This window comes from Numenius arquata, chromosome 25, assembly GCF_964106895.1.
Source record: "Numenius arquata chromosome 25, bNumArq3.hap1.1, whole genome shotgun sequence".
NCBI classification, from domain to species: Eukaryota; Metazoa; Chordata; class Aves; order Charadriiformes; family Scolopacidae; genus Numenius; species Numenius arquata.
In genome coordinates, this window is record NC_133600.1 from 3902647 (window position 1) to 3915191 (window position 12545).

Here is a 12545-nt window from a genome sequence, read left to right on the forward strand (position 1 = left end):
GGGTCCAGAACCCCCTGCAGTCATGATGGGGGGTTCAGAGGAGCCGGGGGGTGCTGGGCGAGCAGGCACAGTGCCAGGGTAGGTGCTGGGAGCAGGAGCAGAAGGTCTCTGTTCACTGGCTGGCACCCACGTTGCCTCTCCCTCGAATCCTGTGGCTAATGCTTTCTTAATTTGCTCATCTGTAAAGTACTTAACATCCATCCACTGAATTATGGTTTAATTGTGCAAGCTTCCCTGATAATGCTGTTCGCTGACATAAGGCTTAGTATAAAATGTTGATTTCTTGGTTGCCTGTAATTGTGTTAATGACGCTCCGTAGTTGTAGGACATTGGCTGTGCCTTTGGGCAGGAGGATTATAGTAGGTGGCACTTCACCGCTTCAAAATCTGAGTTAACACAAACAGGTAGTGTTCCTGCCATTGCCAGAGCTGGGGAGATTGAGACAGGGGACAGCTAAAGTTAACGTTAAGTACTGTGGTCACAGATGATTTTGGAAGAGTGCTCTGGACCTGCAGAAGCTCAGAGCGGCCCCGCATTCAAATTAAGTGTTTTGTCTCCCACCCTGTGCCAGCGGGATTCCAAATCCCACGGCTGAGGGGAGGCATCCCTCGGGGGACACATGGAGAAAGTGCCACCGAGAGGGTTTGGGGGTAAAAATGTGTAGCAAAGACTCTCATTCAGAGCATTTTTCTGCACCTCCTTCAGGTCATGCATCTGCAGACAGCTCAGGAAACCTGTGTCTGTGTCTCCGGGGCTGAGCTGGTGTTGTCATGTCTGACACTAATGGAGAGGACGTGTTTCTCCATTAGAAGTTTACCGATAGTGAAGTGATTTCCGCTTTGCTGGTAGTTCCAGTTCCCCTGTGGTTAAGCGAGGACTTTGGAGGTTAAAGTCTGTCAGGTCTGGATCAAGGTCAGGAAACCTGCTTTTGATTCTAAAGATTTTAATTAACTTTGCACCACATAGAACCTGGGCATGCTTGAAAAGAAATATAGATAAATTTTACATTTAAATATTTGAATAGTGTCTATATCTTATGGTGGCTGTAAAAAAAGCCCTGTTCAAGCAGGCTGCAGGAAGAGAGGAGATTTGCATAGCAGAATAATTGGTTTTGCAAATAAATCTGGTTCTTGAAATTTGTAGATTAGCAATAATATGTCTCCAGATGAGAAGGAAAGGTCATGGATGAATAAAGCAACAATTAAACTTTCAGGAGATTATTAAACTAAACACAAACCTGGCTAAATGCGTATGAGAGAATGTCAATAAAGGACAGGAGTGGCCTGTCAGGACTTGTGAGCCTCCAGGATATTAATGTTACTTGGAGATCTTTTCTTCCAATGCAGCTGCTCTTCTTGAAGTAACAGCCTTTGCAGATTCCTCCCTAATCTGGACAATCCATTAAATAACCCAGTTAATTTAAGCCATTTAAATCCAATAAGGCTGGTATGTAATGCTATAAAACTCTAAACAAAATCCTTGGAGTATTACCATGTTAACTCTTGCGCTGCCGGCTCCGTCCACGCCTGACGCTGGCCGAGTAGATGCCTCGCGGGAAAACTAGAAGGTCACAGCAAAGCTCACGCTGGGGAGATGGGATACTGAGGCTGTAGAAATGTGGGTTTTGTTCCGAATCTGAAGAAAAAAGCAGAAAAAGTAGTATTTTCCAAATGGGCCATGAAATAGATCTTTTATGACAAGGAGAATGAAGGTTGTGGGGAATTTTCATTTCAAAGTATTGAAAAGTTGTGTCTGGAGCACTCAACTTCTGTTTGGGGCTTTCAGAAAGATCTTAAAATCGAATGTTCCTGAAATGAAAAGCTTCCTATCATGGTACTTTTTGCAAAAGCACTTTCAAAAAAGAAAAGGAAAAAAATAAGTATGTTTCTTTGGGTAAACAATTAAAAATTCCCAAATATTTTTTAAGGAAAATACCCTGTGTTCCCCTTCTCTGGGGCACCTCTGCTAATGGAAAGCTCAGGAGGCACCAGACCACACTCCAGGCACCAGCTACAGCTTGTGAATCCTGACCTGATCTTCCTCACGCAGCCGGCTCTGGAGGAAGCAGCTGCATGTGGTGACCAGGGACACCTCCCACCAGACCAGGTTGCTCCAAGCCCCCTCCAACCTGGCCTTGAACCCCTCCAGGGATGGGGCAGCCACAGCTTCTCTGGGCAACCTGGGCCAGGCTCTCACCACCCTCACAGCAAAGGATTCCTTCCCCACATCTCAGCTCAATCTCCCCTCTTTCAGTGTCAAACCCTTCCCCCTCCTCCTATGGCTCCCCTCCCTGATCAAGAGTCCCTCCCCAGCTTTCCTGGAGCCCCTTGAGGGACTGGAAGGGGCTCTAAGGTCTCCCCGGAGCCTTCTCTTCTCCAGGCTGAACCCCCCAACTCTCTCAGCCTGTCCTCACAGCAGAGGGGCTCCAGCCCTCGCAGCATCTCCGTGGCCTCCTCTGGTCCCACTCCAACAGGTCCACGTCCTTCCTTTTTTCCCCAACTCTCTCCTGAATCTCAGGAAGGGGACAAGAGTTAAGACGTAAGGTGGAAATAAAGAGTCCAGGAGGCTTTCAGTGGACCGAGTCCCAGCCTTGAGCCAGCTTTCCCCATCCTGGTGCCACTGGGGTTGGGCAAATTGCCTCCTCCAAGCATATTTTGCCTCTAAATGTCAGGTCTGAATAACCCCAAACTGTGAAATGGCTGCCTGTTGCCTGGTTTCCAAGCAGCTTATCACCCTCGCTTCTCTCACGTAGACACAGAGCGCTGTAGCTGGCTAAAAAAAGCAGCGCACACGGGGAGCCCTTCGTCCAGAAACGGAGCCCAGACGCGAAACAACCCTGCCAACACAAAACATGCCACCACATACCTGCTTTTCCCTTTGGGGATGGCGGAGGAGTCGCGTGTGACAGGCGTGAGTCATACAGCTTTGTGCGGGGCTAGAAGCTGTTCAGATACCACCTCGAGGAGGGCAGGGGAAGGAGTTAGACGGAGCAATAACTCTCCGTGATGCAGTGCTCCTCTTTGCTAGCTCTGAGGGCCTTTTACAAAGGAAGACGATGTCCGTATCCTTGTTTTAAAAAGGGGCGCTGAGAGGAGGCGTAAATTCCTCCCAGGCCACCCGGCCTCTAGTGTCAGAGCAAGGGTGAGGGTCTGGGCCACCCAGCCCTGCGCTGCGCCCGGGGGCCACGCTGCCCCTCTTGACATTGGTATTATCGCCTGAGCAAAGGGCTGCAGAGCCCCCCAGAGCCCCCACAGCCTCAGCCTGCCAAAATACGTGATTTCTCTTCTTTCATTACGCTCTCTGAAATCAGCGGGGAATACCTCCCCCTGCTCCTCAGGACAGGAGCGTGGCCACGTCCAGGCTTGTTCAGGGCATTTCATTCCTCGAAATGATTCATTTGTATGTAAAATCATATTAGCCGTTATTGGCTCTCTCCACAGACCCTCCCAGCACAGACAGACCTAAACCTTGAAGCGCCATCAATCTTTGGTGCGCTCTGCCCGCTCTCTGGCGTGGTGCTTTGTGGCTGGTGACCTTCAACAGAGGATTTTTGTTGTACTTTTTTTTTTTTTTTTTTTTTCCCCAGGAACCCTGGCAACACCTGCAGCAGCTGGAGCTGATCTTCCTGGAGCGGGAAGGAAGGAGGAGGAGGAGGAAGGGGAGGGGGGGGGATGTGGGTCAGGACTCGTTCACGTGTATTGACAGCTGAACACCAAAGCTGCTTTTCTTTTTGCAGGAGATAATTGCTGAGAAAAGGCCAAGTCCCAGCGTAGCGGGTAGGGTCAGGCAAATTCCTGCTGAAGTTGTTGTCTGAGCCGGTGGTGGGCAAGTCGAGGCAGCCTGCGATGGTCGTGTTTGTACGGTGCCTGGCACGGGGAGGGGGCACCTTTGCCCACGGATCGGAGGCACCATAGGGGGTGAAAAGATGATGATAAGGTGAGGCTGAGGCCTGTATTTAGGAGAAAGCAGCTGGAAACTCAGTCATAGACTCATAGAATGGTTTGGGTTAGAAGGACCTTAAAGCCCATCCAGTGCCACCACCATGCCCTGGGCAGGGACACCTCCCACCAGACCAGCTTGCTCCAAGCCCCCTCCAACCTGGCCTTGAACCCCTCCAGGGATGGGGCAGCCACAGCTTCTCTGGGCAACCTGGGCCAGGCTCTCACCACCCTCACAGCAAAGAAGTTCTTCCCCACATCTCATCTCAATCTCCCCTCTTTCAGTGTCAAACCCTTCCCCCTCCTCCTATGGCTCCCCTCCCTGATCCAGAGTCCCTCCCCAGCTTTCCTGGAGCCCCTTTAGGGACTGGAAGGGGCTTGAAGGTCTCCCTGGAGCCTTCTCTTCTCCAGGCTGAACCCCCCAACTCTCTCAGCCTGTCTTCATAGGAGAGGTACTCCAGCCCTTGGATGATCTTTGTGGCCTCCTCTGGACCCATTCCAACATTCTACTGCAGACTTATGACCCAAAGCTCACGTATTGGTGCAAATCAAGCCAAATTCAGGTATGTCAATAAATGGGTGGATTCATGTTCAGTGTCAGTATCTTTGAAAGAGACACTGGCACATGCCGTAGTTCTCCCAAGGTTCAAGATGCCGTTTTGAGCCCTGATGGAGATGAAGGCAGCTCTGGAGACAGCAGGGTGCTGGAGCGGGGGCAGCTCTGGAGGGAAATCCAAAGCAGATCTTGAAGTGTCTTGTCCGCATGTGGCTCAGGGAAAACCTGCTTGCAAGGCCCTCTCTGGCTCAGTCCCTTCTGCAGTGGTGTCTCTAGTGTGTAGCAAGGGTTGAGCTGATGCTTCAGGTTTCCTCTTCGTTGCCATGTCTGACAACCCTGATCAAATTTGTATTTTATCTCTCGGGATTTAACTTTTTTGAGACCTCTGCCTCTGTCAGGTTAGGCTTGGATTGGCCAGCGAGTTCAAAGGTATGGGGGGACAAGGAAAACGGGAAAGGATATAGATGGACACACTGATCACCTAAACCCAGTTTGATGGGAGACCAGCCTAAAAATAAATCTATTTGGTAATTTGCTGGCTGTATGGAGAAGAGGCGATGAGTTGGGAACTTGCTGTTTTGAAAGGAGGAAAGTTGAATTGTTGCTGTTCATGTCAAACCACATCACATATCCCCCCCCCTCGCCTTGTGCTGACACCAAAGCAACACAGGGCACTCGAGGCCCGTGTCGTTCTGCCAGACACGTCCTGCCTCCCCACTCCTGCCCTCATCGATCGTGTCTTTGTGGGTCTGACTCAGGTTTACTGCGTCACATGGAACCTTTGCAGATGCCAAAGCCCTGGCACTGCTTGCAGAGAGGAGCACGCTGTCTGCCTGAATTAACTTCAAACCCTTGCAGCTCTCCCTTTTACTCAGGCAGGATTGATCTTTTGTAGGGGGGTGCCGTGGGAAGCAGGAGTAGATGCTTGAGTCTCTTATCATGTGCACCCAAGGAAAGCACGAGTCACACTCGGAAATCGATGGTGCTACACCAGACTTACATTACCATTGCCAAGAACAGTAGCTGGCCTCCATATTAAAGACACTTCTGAAGGAGACACTGCAGTCTTTCAGACAGAGAGGTGAGGTTGTGGGGAATTACTCTGTGTGGGAGGGGGAAATGTTCCTCTAGTAATTCAGTTCCTGGGTGCAGAGGCAGAAATCTCCATCCTGCCTGAAGAGCTCCTGGAGGAGCAGTCTTGTGAATCAAAACTGTTCTTTATTTGTTTTCCCCCTTTCTTAAACTACAGTGGATCTGGAGCCCTTCATCTTTACTCTTACCACTGTCTGTCAGGCTGCAGAAGCTGTAGAAAAACGGGGATTATTTTTTTTCCCCCTTAGTCTTTGGGTGAGAGCCACCAAAAAGTAAATGAGGCAGAGCTGGTGACACAGAAGGCATCAGCACTTGCTTGGAGGGTGCATTGGAGCAGCGCTCAGGTGAAGAGCAGGAGATTTGGTGGTGAAAGCGTGGCGTTCCTAGTCCCCGAAGTCCACACTGGGGTCCACACACAGCCCCAAAAATCAGGTCATCTGGGGTCCACACACAGCCCCAAAAATCAGAGGCTGCTTTTAGAAATGTTTGTGTGTGAATCATGGCCTGTTACTGTATGTTACTCTGCATCAGCTGCGAAACCATAAGGAGGTTTTCATAACCATCATTAGGAATTTGCTTTAGGAAAAATATATTGGGAGTCACTGTGGCTTGTTAGATAGCCAGACTGTGAGACAGCTGGGCTGAGGGCAGCATGGAAATTGCTCTTCTGGCTAAGGACTACAGCTGAGTGAGAAATTTCTAATTTGTTTCATGGCTTTAACTGGAGGAAACTGGGGAGTGATGTATGTGGGGGGAAGCCACCTGAAACAAAGTTTTTTTCCATTATGCCTTGCCAAAGTAGAAGTAGAAGGAATTGGCCTCAAAGAGTTGTATTTCTTCCACACCAGAGCAAAACTTTGTTGCTTTCCTGGATGCATTTACTCTATTATTGCAGTTCTGCACAAAATGCCTTTTTTTCAAAATGAAGCATTGAGAAGATTTTGTTCTGGCTTCTACAGAAGAGGAATTTTCCCACACTGCCATTTTGACCCAAGTGCATGAGCAGTTTTTGCTGACCTGCCACCCAAACTGCATTTTTTTACAGTACGTAGGAAAAAACCCACCCAGTCTCAAAGGGATTAAAGGTTTGGCCAAGACTGAGCAATTGTTCTATCATAACACAGGGTGGGAGATGCTGTCAGAGATCTTCCCATTCTTTCTTTGGCTTAGAGTCTTCCCTTTTGTTGTATTTTGGTTTCTTGTTTGTACCTGGGTATGAAAGCAGTGCCAGATCCATGGCGGGGCATTTCTCATAGACTCTCATACAGCCTTATTAGTCTCATGAGTCTAATCATAGAATCATAGAATCATAGAATCATAGAATCATAGAATGGCTAGAGTTGGAAAGGACCTTAAAGATCATCTAGTTCCAACCCCCCTGCCATGGGCAGGGACACCTCTCACTAGAGCAGGTTGCTTAAAGCCCCATCCAGCCTGGCCTTGAACACTTCCAGGGATGGGGCATCCACAACTTCCCTGGGCAACCTGTTCCAGTGCCTCACCACCCTCACTGTAAAGAATTTCTTCCTTATATCTAATCTAAATCTCTTCTCTTCCAATTTAAAACCATTGCCCCTTGTCCTGTCACCACTCTTCCTGACAAAGAGTCCCTCTTCAGCTCTTCTGTAGGCTCCCTTCAGGTATTGATAGGCTGTTATAAGGTCTCCCCGGAGCCTTCTCTTCTCCAGGCTGAACAACCCCAGCTCTCTCAGTCTGTCTTCATAGGAGAGGTGCTCCATCCCTCTGATCATCCTCGTGGCCCTCCGCTGGACCCGTTCCAACAGGTCCATGTCCTTTCTGTGTTGAGGACTCCAAAGCTGGACACAGTACTCCAGGAGGGGTCTCACGAGCGCAGAGTAGAGGGGCAGAATCACCTCGCGAGACCTGCTGGCCACACTTCTCCTGATGCAGCCCAGGACACGGTTGGCTCTCTGGGCTGCCAGTGCACACTGCCTGCTCATGTTGAGCTTCTCATCCATAAGCACTCCCAAGTCCTTCTCCTCGGGGCTGCTCTCCAGCCATTCTCCACCCAACTTGTATTTGTGCCTGGGGTTGCCACGTCCCAGGTGCAGGACCCTGCACTTGGCTTGGTTGAACTTCATGCAATTTGCACGAGCCCACCTCTCCAGCCTGTCTAGGTCCCTCTGGATGGCATCCCTTCCCTCCAGCGTGTCAACTGCGCCACCGAGCTTGGTGTCATCAGCAAACTTGCTGAGGGTGCACTCTATCCCACTGTCCATGTCACCGACAAAGATGTTAAACAGTACTGGTCCCAGTACCGACCCCTGCGGAACACCACTCGTTACTGGCCGCCACCTGGACATTGAGCCATTGATTGTAACCCTTTGGATGCGGCCATCCAGCCAGTTCCCTATCCACCGAGTGGTCCATCCATCGAATCCATGAGTTTCCAATTTTGAGACCAGGATGTCGTGCGGGACAGTGTCAAATGCTTTGCATAAGTCCAGGTAAATGACGTCAGTCGCTCTGCCCTTGTCTACCAAGTCTGTGGCAGTATTGTAAAAGGCCACCAAATTTGTCAGGCACGATTTGCCCTTGGTGAAGCCATGTTGGCTGTTTCCAATCACTTCTTTATTCTCCATGTGCCTTAGCAAGGATTTCAGGAGGATCTGCTCCATGATCTTGCCAGGCACAGAGGTGAGACTGACCGGCCTGTAGTTTCCCGGGTCTTCTTTGTTTCCTTTTTTGAATATTGGAGTTATGTTCCCTTTTTTCCAGTCAGTGGGAACTTCACCAGACTGCCACGATTTCTCAAATATGATGGAGAGGGGCTTAGCAACTTCAATATAAGTTCAACAAATAAGGAGCAAAGTAACCATGTGCCCCCCCATCTCTCTCCCTGCCCTGTGTATGATATTCCCTGGTGCCCCCTGGAGCTCCTGAAAATTGTGGGAATTCAGCCAGCCTTCTCTGAGGCTGGAGAGCATGTGGTGCCATTGGGGAGATGCTTTTGGGCTGGTTTCAGTGAATTGGGTAACCTGTGAGGCAGTCTTTCCATGTCATGGCTGGTGGAAAACCGTCAGTGCCCATCACTGGGCTCCTCCTTGCCTTTCTGCTTCTTTCTTACTTTTGCGAAAGCCCACCCTTGTGACCCGGAGTGTTTCTCCTGGATGTTGGTGACAGCAGGTCTGACAGCAGAAGGGCTGGAGCACACATTGCTTCTGCTTGAGGGAGCAGGGTGGTAGCAGGTGATGATCCTTTGAAGAACATAACAGCCGTCCAGGGAAATGGGTATCAGGGCTCTGGATCACTGCCGTTGTTTCAGGTGCTCCATTGCACTTTAGCAGGGACCGGTAACACACAGGCGAGCCCAGGAGCCCCGGTTGCCTCTATCGCCAAGGAGAGCTCGAAGTCAAGGATCATTGTCTAATTAGTCCATGCAATGCTTAGGAAGGTTATTTTTATCTCAAGCCCTTCAGAACATACATAATCGTTCCACCTTAATTCTTTCAAAACTTGGTCTCTATGGAAACCCTAATATAAACGACTGCTCGTTTCATTTCTGTACATCTGAGCCGTGTTGCAGACTCCCTCTGTGTGTGCGTGTGGCCATGCGTGTGTATACGCACACGCACAGGCTGATCTGTATTCTTTACTGCTGGTCCTCCTCTCCACCCTTCAGATAATAGCACTTGGGGTTTATTTCTTCCAAGCACTGCGTGTTTAGATCTGCAAACCTCTAAGGAGTCTTTGCCTCCAAACCGGAGGGAGGTGGGGAAGGAGGGAGGGAAGGCAGAAATCTTCGTGATGCTCAAGTTGATGTTCACACCGCTCTTGTAGGATTTGGGGCAGATGCCTGTAGGATGCTGCTTGTGGCTTTCGGAGCCACGTAAATGGAGTTTAGGGTGTGGAAAAGCCACTTTTCTAATAACCCTCTCGTATTCAAGAGCAGTTGTTACTGGTTTCTCTAGATTTCTCTTGTGAACACAAGAGGGCCATGTTTGGTGGAAAAAAAAAAAAAGGCTGTCAGCAGCTTTGCAAAGGGAAAAGGAGGAGGCTGAGTGGAAGAAACAAGCTGGGTGCGCTGTGTGGCTCTGCATCGAGTTTAATTGCGTGTGGCTCAGAGACCGTCAGGCTGGGGGGAGGATTCAGTGCCAGACTCTGATGGTTAGCTGCATCTCAGTCGCATCAGCTTCAGTCCCTGCTTCCCTTCTGCTGTTTTGCCCCTCTGTTAGTCCCATCCCTGGGGTAGATGAACACCTCTCAGGTTTATCCTCCCAGCACTAAGGGCTGTCATTTCCTTTCTCTACAGTGGGAAGCTGAAGCACAGGCAGGTTGGAGTTTTGATCCACTAAAGGACACAGTGCTTCAAAATTAGCCTTAGCACATCATTTTTAAGCAGCTGCCTTGAGGATAGTAATCTACAATAGGACTGAAGTGCCTCAGCTCTCATGATCATGCTGTGGGAGGATTTTCCTCTCTGTTCCAGGAAAATCTCTGCTTCTTGTAGGTACCTGCCTGGTCTCTGGGCTTGGGACAGCTGTGACATATTAGGGCTATGGCTAACGCGTAGGAGGGGTGTTCAGCAGGCTGGGTAGGTGGCAGATGGGCTCTGTAAGCTGGGCCAGATGCAGCCACCCTACGGGCAGGCAGCTGTGCAGCCACTTCTACACCGTGTAACCAGGATCATCAGTAATGCACCGGGAGAGCACCAGCCCCAGGTGGCCCAGCCACCCTCGGCTCTCTTCTCTGCTAAATCTCTGCCTGCTGCTTGGCTGGACATAGGCAGTGACTGCTGTGGACTCTTGGATTTGTTACTCTGATTCCCCGTGCCTTCTGGAGCACTCTCTACTTCCCTGTACATGCTAATATGAAGGGATATCACAGGGGTAACAGAGCTTCACCCTCCACTCACCTGTTAACGCTCACGTTAACATAAGACATGTCGTTTAATGCACTGGGTGGTGCTGCTGAGAAGGCAGTGGGGCTGGGGGCTGGAGAAAACCCACCGAGAATAAAACAGATCTGAATGCCTTAGAGCAGTGGCAGAGGTTATTGTTCTCCAAGGACGGCTTTCTTTTTTTCTAAGAACTCTTCTTCTAAATGCTTAGCTAATTCCCTGCCTCTCCCTGCTTCTCCCATCCCTCCAGGCCAGCTGAATGGCTCCAAGGCATGGAGGGAGCTGCTGGCTCCATCACGAACCTCATTGTTGCAGTCTCCTCTTTGGAGAAGATTCAAAGCTGCTCCAGCGATTTTAGCTCTGCCCTCAATTCAGCGTCCCATTTGCCATCAAGTCCATAAGGACCCGGCTACCACCACCCCCAGAAGGATGACAGCGAGGAGTCTGGCCCATTCCCGCAGTCAGAGGAGGAGGCTCGTTCGCACGCTCGGTATAAAAGGCAATTTCATTAGTTTGCAGCCCTGGCTGGGAACCAGAGCTGGCACCAGAGATTGTTTTTATGAATAACATCCTGGCAAAATAGAACTGGTAGCAGCTTGGGTGGGATATATATTTAATTCGTCCCCTTTCATTCTCAGATTGGCAAACTGGCAGGTTGCAGAGTAGTTGCCTGTCTCTCGCTGGGTGTGCTGTGAGTCACACCAGCGCTCAGGGTGCCCGGCACAGGACCGGGGCTGTGGTCCTCTGCTCTGCATGTCCTTTGAGTCACCAGCTGGCACGGGGACAGGGCTCAGGGTTTTCATATTGCATTCAGTGTGGGCTCCTGGCACACCAGGCGCTTGCTGACCAGGGCTTAGCGAGAAAGACTAGAAAATGAGAGATCTTTAAGAAACAGATAACACTGGATCAGCTTCAAATTGCTTTTGCTTAATCCACTGGGCTGAAGTGTGTTGGTTCTCCCTGCAAAGCCCTACAGAGCTCCTAGCTGGTTTTGAGCAGGCAGCGTTTGGTCTTCTACACAGTTAATGAGAAGCTGGAATAACAGTGCCGAAGACTTCGTGGAGACATTCAGCATCTCAGCATAAACTGTCAGGCTGTGTGAGGAAATTCTGGTTTTGCGCCTACCTCGGGGGTATCTGAGCAGCAGAAATCACCGCTTAAAGCTCATTTTCTGTTGTGAGCACAAATGCCACCGTTCTCTCCTGCACAGAAGCACAGCAGAGGTTAAACTTCATAGCTTGAGCAGATAGTCTCTTCCTTGGCTTCTGCTGCTGCAGCAGGCTCAGTTTCTCAGGCTGAATGAACTTTTCCAAGCTGCCAGAGTGATTTAGGAGCTCACCGGCAAGTTCATAGAGTGCAGCAAGTTGCGCACCATCTCCTTTGTGCAGCCGTGCTGCAAGGCAAGGTAAGATAGCTGAGGTTTAAAACCACTCAGGCGTAGCTTCAGGGCTGCCAGACTGGGACTAAGGCACTGCTCTGGCCTAGAAAAGGGGGGGACCCAGCATGAGTCTTTGCTCTGGCTACATCAACGTGCCCTGATCCCGCAAAAGCCCCCTCGACCACAGCAGGATTTTTCATACTGGTCTCCAGTGGGATAAGGGCTCTCACTGAAGATTTTTCTTCCAAGAACCTTATTCTGAGTGAGAAAAATGCTGTGCGCTGTTCTCCATGGGGGTCAAGGCAAGATTTCTTAATATGATCTTAAATTAGAAGAGGGGAAATTAAGGCAAGAAATGGGGAAAACTTCCCACAAATCAGAATACAGCAGGGTTGGGCCCCACAACCTCGAGGATGCTGTTCAGCCCTATTTGCCAGTCTCTTCTGTCCGAGGGGTTTATGGAGCAAGGCTTTTACCTGTTTACAGAGACGAAGCACTTCCCAAGGTGACTCATTCACCTTGAATTGGAGAGAACTCTCCTCATTGCTCTGCTGGAGAAACATGTAAAGACCAGTGGCCTTCCCTTAACCGTTGAGATGATATCACTCGCTAGAAACAGCATCCAATTTCCTGATCCTTTGTTTGAACAACAAACAAATAAGATACGAGCTCTGCAGCTACAGGCACATCTTCTTCATAAATATCAAGAGGCACGAGGCT